This window comes from Hemiscyllium ocellatum, chromosome 17 (genome assembly GCF_020745735.1).
Source record: "Hemiscyllium ocellatum isolate sHemOce1 chromosome 17, sHemOce1.pat.X.cur, whole genome shotgun sequence".
Taxonomy (NCBI): domain Eukaryota; kingdom Metazoa; phylum Chordata; class Chondrichthyes; order Orectolobiformes; family Hemiscylliidae; genus Hemiscyllium; species Hemiscyllium ocellatum.
Genome location: NC_083417.1, coordinates 39296831 through 39310063, shown reverse-complemented (window position 1 = coordinate 39310063; position 13233 = coordinate 39296831).

The window sequence follows — 13233 nt, the reverse complement described above, 5'->3', positions numbered from 1 at the left end:
AATAGTCAGCACAGAGCCATTTCAGGGACATGCACTGAACAATAGACAGCACAGAGCTGTTTCAGGGTCATACACTGCACAATAGACAGCACAGAGCCATTTCAGGGACATGCACTGTACAATAGTCAGCACAGAGCTGTTTCAGGGACATGCACTGTACAATAGACAGCACAGAGCTGTTTCTGAGACATGCACTGTACAATAGATGGCACAGAGCTGTTTCAGGGCATACACTGTACAATAAACAGCACAGAACTCTTTCAGGGACATGCACTGTACAATTGACAGCACAGAGCTGTTTCAGGGACATGCACTGTACATTAGACAGCACAGAGCTGTTTCAGGGTCATACACTGCACAATAGACAGCACAGAGCTGCTTCACGGCACCTGCACTGTACAATAGACAGCAGAGAGCTGTCTCAGGTACACCACCAATTTACAATTTGCTCTTCATTTCAATTACACTCAACATCTCTGTGAGCTGCATACAGTGTCTAGCATGCCCAGATTTAGATTGATTAGCCAGTTGCCAAGCCCTACATGTGTTAGAGGCACAGACTGTGTGAAGTAAGGTGCCATCTAGCTTGTTGTGCCATGTGAGATAAGCATGGCAATCAAACCCTGGGCTAACCAACAGCATATGATGATGCTGCTCCTTTAACAAGGTTATGTTCTCTTTGGTGTTTTTCAAAAGACAGAGTTGTTGAGAAGTCTGGCTTGGATAGGTTTTAGGGCCAATGTGATTATAGCTAACAGATACTACCTCAGAAATTTTTAGATTACTTATAGTGTGGAAACAGGCCCTTTGGCCCAACAAGTCCACCAAAGTGCAACCCACCCAGACCCATTCTCCTACATTTGCTCCTTCACCTAACACTACAGGCAAAAATAACCACTTGTACAATGAAAGAGGAGTGGTCAGTTCTCCCAGTTCAACTTTTCTCTGGTTTGGTTTTAGCAGTTTAAGCTGATGAAAGAAACAGCTACATGGAAGAAGGTGTTCCATGCTGAATGTCTCTGCCATCTCTCTCTCTCTCTCTCTGATATCTCTCCTGTAAGATCTTGTGTTTGATTTTTCATTTTTTTGCCAAGGATTATTGCAAGTATTTGAAACAGCATCATAAAGTTGAGATAATCTGTTGGGTTTTCAGATAGGTTAAGTTATTCAATATTCTGTTCTCTTTTGTTTGTGTTTCATTCAGTAATCTTGAAAATAAATTCTGTTTTGTTTAAAATTAAGTGGTTGGGCCAGCTGCATCTCTCTTGGAATATCCACTTACACCTGCTTAAAACAACTAGCTAAGTTAGGGTCCAGTCTACATTCTTAAATTATTTTGAGGAGGTCTAGCCTGGTCTAAAACAAGCTGCAAGATGTACAGAATGTTAATTTCAATATATCATTTGGCCATCTCCAGCCATCAGCACATCCATCTTTTTCAATAACGTAGGTTCTGCACCTCCAACCAGAAATGCGCCCACCTCCTGGCCACCATATCGAGAACTTAGTGGGCCATTTAAAATTGTAATTATCAATGCTTCAGACCAAATTTCTCCGTCAATGCTTTTACAAAGCCAAAACCACAAAAGATAGGTCCCAGATTTTAAAAAATCACAATTTGAACCATACTCCAGCATGTATCAAAGGCTCCAGAATAGTAGAATGAAGAGGAAAGCCGGAAAAAATGCAAATAACTGACAAAGGTATAATATTAGCAACTTGCATATTACTGTTTTCCTTAAAATACAATTTATTAAACATTTAGTTTTGTGGAATGACATGGTGAAGTGCTGTTTATTTCAACAATTAACAAAAAAAATTCTGGTCTGTTATATTTTTAAAATTTGCAATGCAGTGATAAATATATCTATCTTGTACTATTACAAATATTACTGCTTTTTAAATCACGGACAGCTCAAATGCATGGAAATACAATGAGAAGCAAAATGGCTAGCAGAATGCACAGTACAATTCTGATGAAGACAATTGAGTGGTTTGAGTAGATATAAAATTGATGGTGTTTCTATTTAAGCTTACCATCCAGCTGCAGTCCATTAGACAGCAGCAATGGCAGTAAATTTGTAAGTTTTGGAATTATGTTCAACTTGCAGCCCTCTTTAACAGCTTCAGAATGTACATAAATCATTATATCAGGCATCGGCATTCAGGGAGCACTAAGCACAGCGTAAGAATAACACAAGAGTTGTATAGCAATTTTAGTTTACCCTATAATAAAATTGTTGTGTTATCTAATAACTGGAATGATCAGCAATGTAATAAGTATAACATTACAAATATAAAATTTATAGGATGTTTTATTTTGGGCAGTCACCTTAACTTATGGTAAAATGGAAGACCAAAGGGATATGTTCTGAATTCTATCTGCAGAGGTAGCTTGGTTTTTAAAGGTTGAAGGTGCAAGATGTTATTACCTGCAGTAAATGGTGAGAACTGCTTTTCATCTTTTATAGAAATGATTTGGATGTGAACATAGGAGGTATAGTTAGTAAATTGCAGATGATGCCAAAATTAGAACTGTAGTGGACAGTGAAGAAGGTTACCTCCAAGTACAATGGGATCTTGATCAGATGGGACAGTGGGCTGGGGAGTGGCAGGTAGAGTTTAATTTAAATAAATGCAAGGTGCTGTATTTTGGAAAGGCAAATCAGAGCAGGACTTATACACTTAATGGTAAGGTATTAGGGAGTTTTGCTGAACAAAGAGACCAAAGCAGGTTCATGGCTCTCTGAAAGTGGAGTCGCAGATAGATTAGTGAAGAAGATAAAACAAGGGCTGCAGATGCTGGAAACCTAAGTCTAGATTAGAGTGGTGCTGGAAAAGCACAGCAGGCCAGGCAGCATCTGAGGAACAGGAACATCGACATTTCGGGCAAAAGCCCTTCATCAGTATTCCTTTGGGAGGTAATATTGCAACTGTACAGGACATTGGTTAGGCTGCTTTTGGAATACTGCTTGCAGTTCTGGTCTCCTTCCTAATGGAAGGATGTTGTGAAACTTGAAAGGGTTCAGAAAAGATTTACAAGAATGTTGCCAGCATTGGAGGTTTTGAGCTACAGGGAGAGGCTGAATAGACTGAGGTTGTTTTCCTTGAAGCGTCAGTGGCTGAGGGGTGATCTTAATAAATCATGAGGAGCATGGATAGCGTGAATAGACAAGATCTTTTCTATGGGGTAGGGGAGTCCAGCACTCGAGGGCATAGGTGTAGGGTGAGAGGGGGATAAAGAGAATTAAGGGGCAACATTTTTACACAGAGGGTGGTGTATATATGGGATGAGCTGTCAGAGGAACTGGTGCAGGCAAGTACAATTACAATATTTAAAAGGCATCTGGATGGGTATACGAATAGGAAGGGTTTAGAGGGATATGGGTCAAGGGCTAGAAAATGGGACTAGATTAGGATAGGATATTTGATCAGCATGGACAAGTTTGGACCAAAGGGTCTGTTTCCGTGCATCTCAGTGACTCTATGACTCTATAACAGTTATATTGACTCTGAATAAATTGCTAATCTTTAAGTCTTCGAGAGAGGTGTTCAATATATGAAGTTTTCTAAACAGTTACATTTAATACTGTCTGTTTATTTCCAAAGAGGAGTAGAGCTGGTGAAGAGGTTTAGAAGATGGCTAATTACAATGCTCAGGTCATTCAAATCGCCATAGACATAAACTTTGGAGAGCTTCATACCACCATGCCTTCAAAATCTCATAACCCCCTTTTTACCAACCCCTGACTACCACAATTCTAAAAAGCACCAACCACATCTTCTCAAGACCAATTAGGCAGACAATATATGTTATTCCTGAAGAAGGGCTTATGCCCGTAATGTTGATTCTCCTGCTCCTTGGTGCTGCCTGACCTGTTGCGCTTTTCCAGCATCACATTTTTTCAGCTCTGGTCTCCAGCATCTGCAATCCTCACTTTCTCCTAATATATGTTAAGCAACAGTATTAAACAACAAAGAACTGCTGGTGCTGGAAGTCAGAAATACAAATAGAAATTGCTGGGATAACTCAATAGGTCGGGCAGCATCTGCAGAGAGAAAGCAGAGTTAATGTTCCCGGTCCAGTGACCCTTCTTCAGAATGGAGAAAGACATCTTTATCAGATAACCTTACATCCAGAACTCAAGCATTTGCCTCCTGCGCAACCAAGTATTCTGGCCATGATCTTGACCAAATTAATCAACATCGCAAATGAATCTTACTAATCAAAAGTTGTATGGCAATTTTAGAAGATTACCCTGTAATGAAAATTATATCACTTAATAACTGGAACGATCAACAATGTAATAAGGATAATATTATATTAACATGAAGCACATGTTGTTTCATGTGGGCTGTTAATATTCATCTTAGTCGTCAAAGTTGCAATTGGCACAAACTGCAGGAACCACTCGTCTTAATCCTCGCTAATAAAATGCCCACACCATTATCTCATATAGAATGCTGCCTTACATAGACACTGTTAGATATTGTGAGGAATAGGTTCTCATTATTGCGACAACACATACAATCTACTAGTCTATGTGTGCCAAAAGGATTGAGCAGTATACATCTTGTAAAGAACACATCTCTTTGGTTTATTTTTTATTGTGGACTGAATTCAGAAATAAGACCCAAAACAGAAATCGTCGGAAAGCCTCAGCAGGCCTGGCAGCATCTGTGGGGAGAAAGCAGAATTAATGTTCTGTGGTTTTGCTTAGGGGGAATTAAGACTGTTTTATAACAAAGGACAGAGGAAGGAATTGTTGTACTTTCAAGAAGTAATTTACTGAAATTCATTGTAAGCCATGTTCACAATGGAGGAAATGACTTGGCTCTGGTGTATGCATATAAAGTGAGATTTGGCTAATAGCAGGTTTCTGAATGGTTTGTGGAAATATGATCAATTGTGGATACAAAAGGCTGACAACAACTAACAGATTGGCTCCTGGATAGCTCAACAAGCCATAGACATGAACCCTTTAGATTGCTGAAAGGGCAGATTCTCTCTCTCTCTCTCTCTCTCTCTCTCGCTCTCTCTCTCTCTCTCTCCCTATCCAGGGTTTAGAGGCATATGGGTCAAGTGCTAGCAAATGGGACTAGGTTAGGATAGGATATGTGGTCAGTGTGGACAAGTTTGGACCAAAGGGTTTGTTTCCGTGCTCTGCATCTCAATGACAATCTTAAATACATCTGAAAGCCCAGGACTAGCACCAACCTCCCTTGGATCTGGAGTTGCTTGCTAATGCAGAATTTCCAGTGATGGATCTCTGGGGCTGTGGGGCACTACTCATTTCAAAGGTAGATGTCAGAATATCATGCCATGATGTCTGGTGTATCCACAATGCAATATCATTCAATGTAACCAATAAAGGCTGTAAGATGTCTCCTCCACATTTCGTTTCAATGCAGGTCACAACTGAAGGAGGCAATGGCATAGTGCCATTGTTGATGGAAAAGTAACCCAGACACCCAGGCAAAATCCCAGGAACCAAGTTTTAAATCCCACCATAGCAGAAAGTGAAATTTGAATTCATTTTTTTTTAATTCCGGAATTAAAAGTCTAACGATGGCAATGTAACCATTGTTGATTATTGTAAGAAAAAACGTCCAGCTCACAAATTTATTTTTGAGAAGGAAAACTGTTGTCCTTACCAGCTCTGGCTTACATGGGATTCCACACCCTCAGTAATGTGGTTGAATTATCCCATTGGCTTGCACTTCTAAGACTCTAGCTAATAGGTTTAGGTACGGAGGAACCTCAATTTATCCGACTATCAATTAGCCGAGATTTGGATTACCCAAAGATTTCAAGGTCCTACAGAAGTGTTACATCAAAGAGGTAAGTGTAATCAATTTACCTGTACTGAAGAACATGTGAAAATGTTGGCAAAACCAAAGAAACATAAGCAGTTCAAGCATCAGTGAGTGGATATTTTTTAGGTAAGGGTTGTTACACAGCCCTTTGCAAAAATAAGTGTTTTATAGTACAGGGTATTCCTGTCACTTTACTGGCCCATTCATTATAAACAAAATGGCCGAGAATGTAAACGCACGTACGAGGCGGTACATTGTCTTTCTATTGCGAGACTGAGTTCCCAGAAACTGACAAATGCTCTTGCGATCGTAGAAGCTGTTCAGGACCTTGTTTAATGCTGGGATTTGATATACAGTATTTATGCGATGGTAAGTTCTTCTCATTTTAACCTGCAATTTGCAGTCTGCAGAGATTAGTTTGTTTAAATAGCAGACTCATTAAAATTATAGATTTCAACAAATTCTCCAGTAGAATGTAGTGTTAGAACAGTACGGCTTCCCTTATTTAACATAAAATTGATTATCTGAATAATCAATTATCTGAATGAAATAGTGCCCACCTATCTCGTTCAGATAATCAAGGCCCTTCTGTCAGCACCACATGGCATTGTGATAGTATTGACAAGAAAGTGATTTTGCACAAACTGTTGACTTTTATCTGATGCACTGAATGTACGAGTTCCCAGCTTTTACTTTGTTTTTGCAGTACATTGAACTGAATGCCAACTACTACTGATTAGCCCAAATGGAAGCAATGTTGCGCTTCCAATGTTGGAATATTCACAATTTTCTTAGATTCTATAGTATTCTCCTTTCTTCCAGCTTAATGTTACCTGATCTATGCTGTCTTGTACTTCAGGATAGCCTAATCAAAAAAGACAAGTTTTGACAAGTAATCTTTTCCATCTGATCTAAAGGTTATCATTATTAGTTATTCTTACTCTTCATTCGAGAGAATAAAATTGTTTGCTGGTTGTAACATAGACTGAGGGTTGATTCTAGGACCTTCTGAGTTTAAAGAGAAAATTAAAGCATTGTATTCATTGGTTAACAGATGGTTAACAGATTGTGCAGCAATTGTGTCTGTAGGAAAAGAGTTGATATTGTTGTGGTTCTGTTCGCCGAGCTGGGAATTTGTGTTGTAGATGTTTCGTCCCCTGTCTAAGTGACACCCTCAGTGCTTGGGAGCCTCCTGTGAAGTACTTCTGTGATCTTTCCTCCGGCATTTGTAATGGGTTGAATCTGCCGCTTCCAGTTGTCAGTTCTAGCTGTCCGTTGCAGTGGTCGGTGTATTGGGTCCAGTTTGATGTGCTTATTGATTGAATCTTTGGATGAGTGCCATGCCTCTAGGAATTCCCTGGCTGTTCTCTGCTTGGCTTGTCCTATAATTGTAGTGTTGTCCCAGTCGAATTCATGTTGCTTGTCATCTGCATGTGTGGCTACTAAGGACAGCTGGTTGTGTCATTTCGTGGCTAGTTGGTGTTCATGGATGCGGATCATTAGCCGTCTTCCTGTTTGTCCTATGTAGTGTTTTGTGCAGTCCTGCATGGGATTTTGTACACTATGTTGGTTTTGCTCATGCTGGGTATCGGGTCCTTCGTTCTTGTGAATTGTTGTCTGAGAGTGGCTGTTGATTTGTGTGCTGTTATGAGTCCTAGTGGTCGCAGTAGTCTGGCTGTCAGTTCGGAAATGCTCTTGATGTATGGTAGTGTGGTTAGTCCTTTGGGTTTGAGGCATGTCCTCTTTCCGTTGTCTTTCCCTTAGGCATCTGTTGATGAAATTGTGCGGGTATCCATTTTTGGCGAATACATTGTATAGGTGTTCTTCTTCCTCTTTTTGCAGTTCTGGTATGCTGCAGTGTGTTGTGGCCCTTTTGAGTAGTGTCTTGATGCAACTTCTTTTGTGTGTGGATTAGTGGTGCTGGAAGAGCACAGCAGTTCAGGCAGCATCCAAGGAGCAGCAAAATCGACATTTCGGGCTAAGGCCCTTCATCAGGAATAAAGGCAGTGAGCCTGAAGTGTGGAGAGATAAGCTAGACGAGGGTGGGGGTGGGGAGAAAGTAGCATAGAGTGGAGGAGGGGATGAAGGTGATAGATCAGGGAGGAGAGGGTGGAGTGGATAGGTGGAAAAGGAGATAGGCAGGAAGGACAAGTCTAGACAAGTCATGGGGACAGTGCTGAGCTGAAAGTTTGGAACCAGGGTGAGGTGGGGGAAGGGGAAATGAGGAAATTGTTGAAGTCCACATTGCCCTGGGGTTGAAGTATTCCGAGGCGGAAGATGAGGCGTTCTTCCTCCAGTGTGTTGTGGCCCTTTTAAATAGTAAAAATAGCAGGAACTGTAAAACCTGCACCCACACCTCCTCCCTCACATCTATCCAAAGCCCGAAAGGAGCTTCCACATTCATCAAAGTTTTACCTGCACATCCACTAATATCATTTATTGTATCTGTTGCTTCCAATGCGATCTCCTCTACATTGGGGAGACTGGGTGCCTCCTAGCAGAGCGCTTTAGGAAACATCTCCGGGACACCCGCACCAATCAACCACACTGCCCCGTGGCCCAACATTTCAACTCCTCCTCCCACTCTGCCGAAGACATGGAGGTCCTGGGCCTCCTTCACCGCCGCTCCCTCACCACCAGACGCCTGGAGGAAGAACACTTCATCTTCCGCCTCGGAACACTTCAACCCCAGGACATCAATGTGGACTTCAACAGTTTCTTCATTTCCCCTTCCCCCACCTCACCCTAGTTCCAAACTTCCAGCTCAGCACTGTCCCCATGACTTGTCCCACCTGCCTATCTTCTTTTCCACCTATCCACTCCACCCTCTCCTCCCTGACCTATCACTTCATCCCCTCTCCCACCTCACCCTCGTTCCAAACTTCCAGCTCAGCACAGTCACCATGACTTGTCCGGACTTGTCCGACCTGCCTATCTCCCTTTCCACCTATTCATTCCACCCTCTCCTCCCTGACCTATCACCTTCATCCCCTCCCCCACTCGCCCATTGTACTCTATGCTACTTTCTCCCCACCCCCACCCTCCTCTAGCTTATCTCTCCACGCTTCAGGCTCACTGCCTTTATTCCTGATGAAGGGCTTTTGCCCAAAACGCGATTTTGCTGCTCTTTGGATGCTGCCTGAACTGCTGTGCTCTTCCAGCACCACTAATCCAGAATCTGGTTTCCAGCATCTGCAGTCATTGTTTTTACCTCGTTTTTATCTCTTCTTTTGTGTGTGTGTGTGTGTGTGTGTGTGTGTGTGTTCAAACCACTACAAATGCCGGAGGAAAGGTCATAGAAGCAATTCACAGGAGGTTCCCAAGCACTGAAGATGTCACCTAGACAGGGGACGAAACATTTGCAACACAAATTCCCAGCTCGGTGAACAGAACCACAACAATGAGCACCCGAGCTACAAATCTTCTCCCAAACTTTGAAAAAGAGTTGATATTTCAGATTGATGAATGTTGAAATTGACCTTGGTGATTGGTTATTTTATACAAATCCAAATGTCATGTTCACCATTTTTTAATAAGGCTGTAGAATTTACTTTCAATATCTAAGTAACTGATGGATAAAAAGCTATCTTAAAATGATTTAAACCGATTCTAATATTTGGGGTAAAACTTTTGTTGGCGTTCAAAATGTTCATCAACCGTAACTGGGCTAATGCCAGAGAACAAGACCCATTTTCAAGTGATGTGAAATCTTTTTCAGATGAAAGTGATGTTTTCAGAGATTCAGCAACTTAATGCAGCTGCAATTGAATACAATATGTTGGAAATTCTTTAAAAAATTAAATGAAAAGAGTGATAGGCAGGTAAGAGAAGGAAGCCAGGTGAACAGAAGTACTTTAATGAATGCTTGTGAACAATAATATCTGTCAATTTAATTATAAGTGACTTAGTTAAAAAAAATGGCATATCAAAAGTCAAGTGTCTGTTAGGAAGAAAATTATCATTATCTCACAACCAGTCGTGTTGTCTGAGTCTGGAAGGAACTGTTAGAGTTAATAGTTGATTGAGTGCGATAAGCACTGTTCACTGCAATAATCTCCTGAGGACATTTTGGAAAACAATTTGGCATTTTGTTGGGACTTGGTCCTCTCAACAGTCTTTGTAGTAATTTAGAGCCAATTCTTACAACCTGAAAATAATGCAGAGGTTCAATAAACTGTACTTGTTTGCTTGTCAAAACTCTTCTTGTCAGTTGTTATAGATCAGGTCAAACCCCCTTCAAGTATATCAAGGAGTTAGCCTAGTCCCTACTTTTTCTTACTTCAAGGCAAGTCTAAGGTGCTATGTTCCAGATGTATTCTTACTTATGTAATCTTACTCTATACTTAAAATAGAAACCAAATAAAGGAGAATTGGAATAACTTAACTCAATTGGAAACCTTAACAGACTAATAGGTTATTTAGCTACCAAAAAAACAACTGTTCCAATATAGTAAAATCCCATAAACACATCCTTGGCAAAGGCATTTTCTGAAAAAAAAATAGATTGTCTCACATACAATTCTGGCAGCAGGAAGGGAACCCAAGCTTTCAGATGTAATAAAGATGTAGCAGCTTTGACAATCAGCTGCAAAACCACCACCAACAACTGAAAGCTATACTAAAATACTGATTCTGTGTGAGCCTGACTCCACCCATTCAAGCTGCTTCTATTGTTCCAACCTTTTGAAAAAAACCCCAAGGCTCCACAAGCTGTTTGCTTTATTAGAGTGAAGAAGACTGCTCTTCACCTCTGACTCAAAACCTCTCCAAACATACCAGGACAAAATACTCCTCTTAAAACCATAGTATTTTCACATAGTTCCACGCTTTTGAGATTTTATGACTCTATAATTCAAAAGATGGCTTCTCCCACATTAAAGAACACACACATGTAGAACATATGAATGGCCATTACTCTTTTAAAAATTGTACATTTCCTAACTCAGAGACAATGCCAATTTCTGTGTATGTAATTGGCTTATTTGCAGTGCTTTAAAATGTCTACTCCAAGTTTTAGGCGTTAGTCTCCATCACTTTTACGGGTTATTTAGTTTTTCCTGATCCATGCCTAAGCTTAACCAGTCCACAACGAACATTGATAAAGTAAACACTGACACAATCAAACAGAGAACAGTTGACCACTACATTTGTTTGCTTTAAGTCTACTATCCTAAACAAAAAACACATACATTGCCATTTCCTAACATGCAGCTTGTCCATTTTCTTTCAGGACAGAAATAGTCTTTGACATAAGCAAGTCTCTAATGACTATAGTTAGATCTACAAATTTGAGGTTGTGGCAAAATATTCTGCATCACAGTTGATTATCAGAAAAGGAGATGTTTCCTCAGAATCACTGTCCTCAAAATATCTTGGTCTTCTCACGAGTGAGTATCTCATGTTCGACTTAGTGTTGTCATCATTAACATTGGTAGTGAGGAACCACTTGATCTGCTTTGGTCAAGATGGAGATGATGCTAACCTGTACTGACAATAGGGTTATTTGATGCAAACTCAGTCTCTAAAAACAATTCATAGTTCACTTGCATATGTTCCTTTGTCCAAGTGTGCATTAGAACATAGAACATCACAGCACAGTACAGGCCCTTGGGCTCTCGATGTTGCGCTGACATGTGAAACCAATCTGAAGCCCAGATATCCTATACAATTCCATTTTCAACCATATATTTATCCCATGACTATTTCAATGCCCTTAAAGTTGGCGAGTCTACTAGCATTGCAGGCAGGGCTTTCCATGCCCCTACAACTCTCTGAGTAAAGAAACTACCTCTGACATCTGTCCTATATCTATCATCCCTCAGTTTAAAGCTATGTCCCCTCATGCTTACCATCACTATCCAAGGAAAAAGGCTCTTTCTGTCTGCTCTATCTAACCCTCTGATTATCTTATATGTCTCAAGTAAGTCACCTTTCAACCTTCTTATCTCTAACAAAAATAGCCTCAAGTCCCTCAGCCTTTCCTCATAAAACTTTCCGTCTATACCAAGCAGCATCCTAGTAAATCTTCACTGATCGCTTTCCAACATTTCCATGCCCTTCCTATAATGTGGTGATCAGAACTGTATGCGATATTCCAAATGTGGTCGCACCAGAGTTTGTACAGCCACAATATGACCTCACAGCTCCGAAACTCAATCCCTCTACTAATAAAAGCTAACTCAGCATATGCCTTCTTAACAAACTTATCAACCTGGGTGGCAACTTTCAGGGATTTATGTACATGGACACCGAGATCTCTCTGCTCATCGACACTACTAGGAATCTTACCATTAGCCCAATACTCTTTATTCCTGTTACTCCTTCCAAAGTGAATCATCTCATGCTTTTCTGCATTAAATTCCATTTCCATCTCTCAGCCCAGCTCTGCAGCTTGTCTATACCCCTCTGTAACCTACAACATTCTTCAGCACTATCTACAACTCCACCACCCTTAGTGTCATTCACAAATTTACTAACCCATCCTTCTAAATCCTCATCCGGGTCATTTATAAAAATGATGGACAACAGTAGCCTCAAAACAGATCCTAGCGGTACACTACTAGCAACTGAGCTCCATGATGAACATTTCCCATCAACCACCACCCTAGCCATCAGCTAGCCAATTTCTGATCCAAACCACTATATCACCCTCAATCCCATACCTCCGTATTTTGTGCAATAGCCTGCTGTGGGGGACCTCATTAAATGCCTTACTGAAATTCATATACACCACAACAAAAGCTTTACTCTCATGCACCTGTTTGATCACCTTCTCAAAGAACTCAATAAAGTTTGTGAGGCATGACCTACCCTTCACACAAGTGTGCTTACTATCGCTAATCAACTGATTCTTTTCTAATGAAAATAAATCCTATCTCTCAATAACTCTTTACAACACTATACTCACAATCAAAGTATGGCTCACTGGTCTATAATTACCAGGGCTGTCTCCACTCCCCTTCTTGAATAAGGGGACAACATTTGCTATCATTCAGTCTTCTGGCACTACTCCTATAGACAATGATGACATAAAGATCAAAGCCAAAGGCTCTGCAATCTCCTCCTGGCTTCCCAGAGAATCCGAGGATAAATTCCATCCGGCCCAGGGTACTTATCTATTTTCAAACTTCCAGAATTGATAAAACCTCCTCCTTGTGCACTTCAATCCTGTCTGGTCTAGTAGCCTCTATCTTAGTATTCACCTTGACAACATTGTCCTTTTCCAGTGTGAATATTGATGAAAACATTTCATTTAGAGCTTCCCCAACTCCTCGGACTCCACCCACAACTTCCCCATACTGTCCTTGATTAGCCTGAACGTTACTCTAGTCATTCTTTTATTTCTGATATACCTATAGAAAGCTTTATGGTTTTCCTTGATCCTATGTGCCAATGGCTTCTCATGTCACCTTCTGG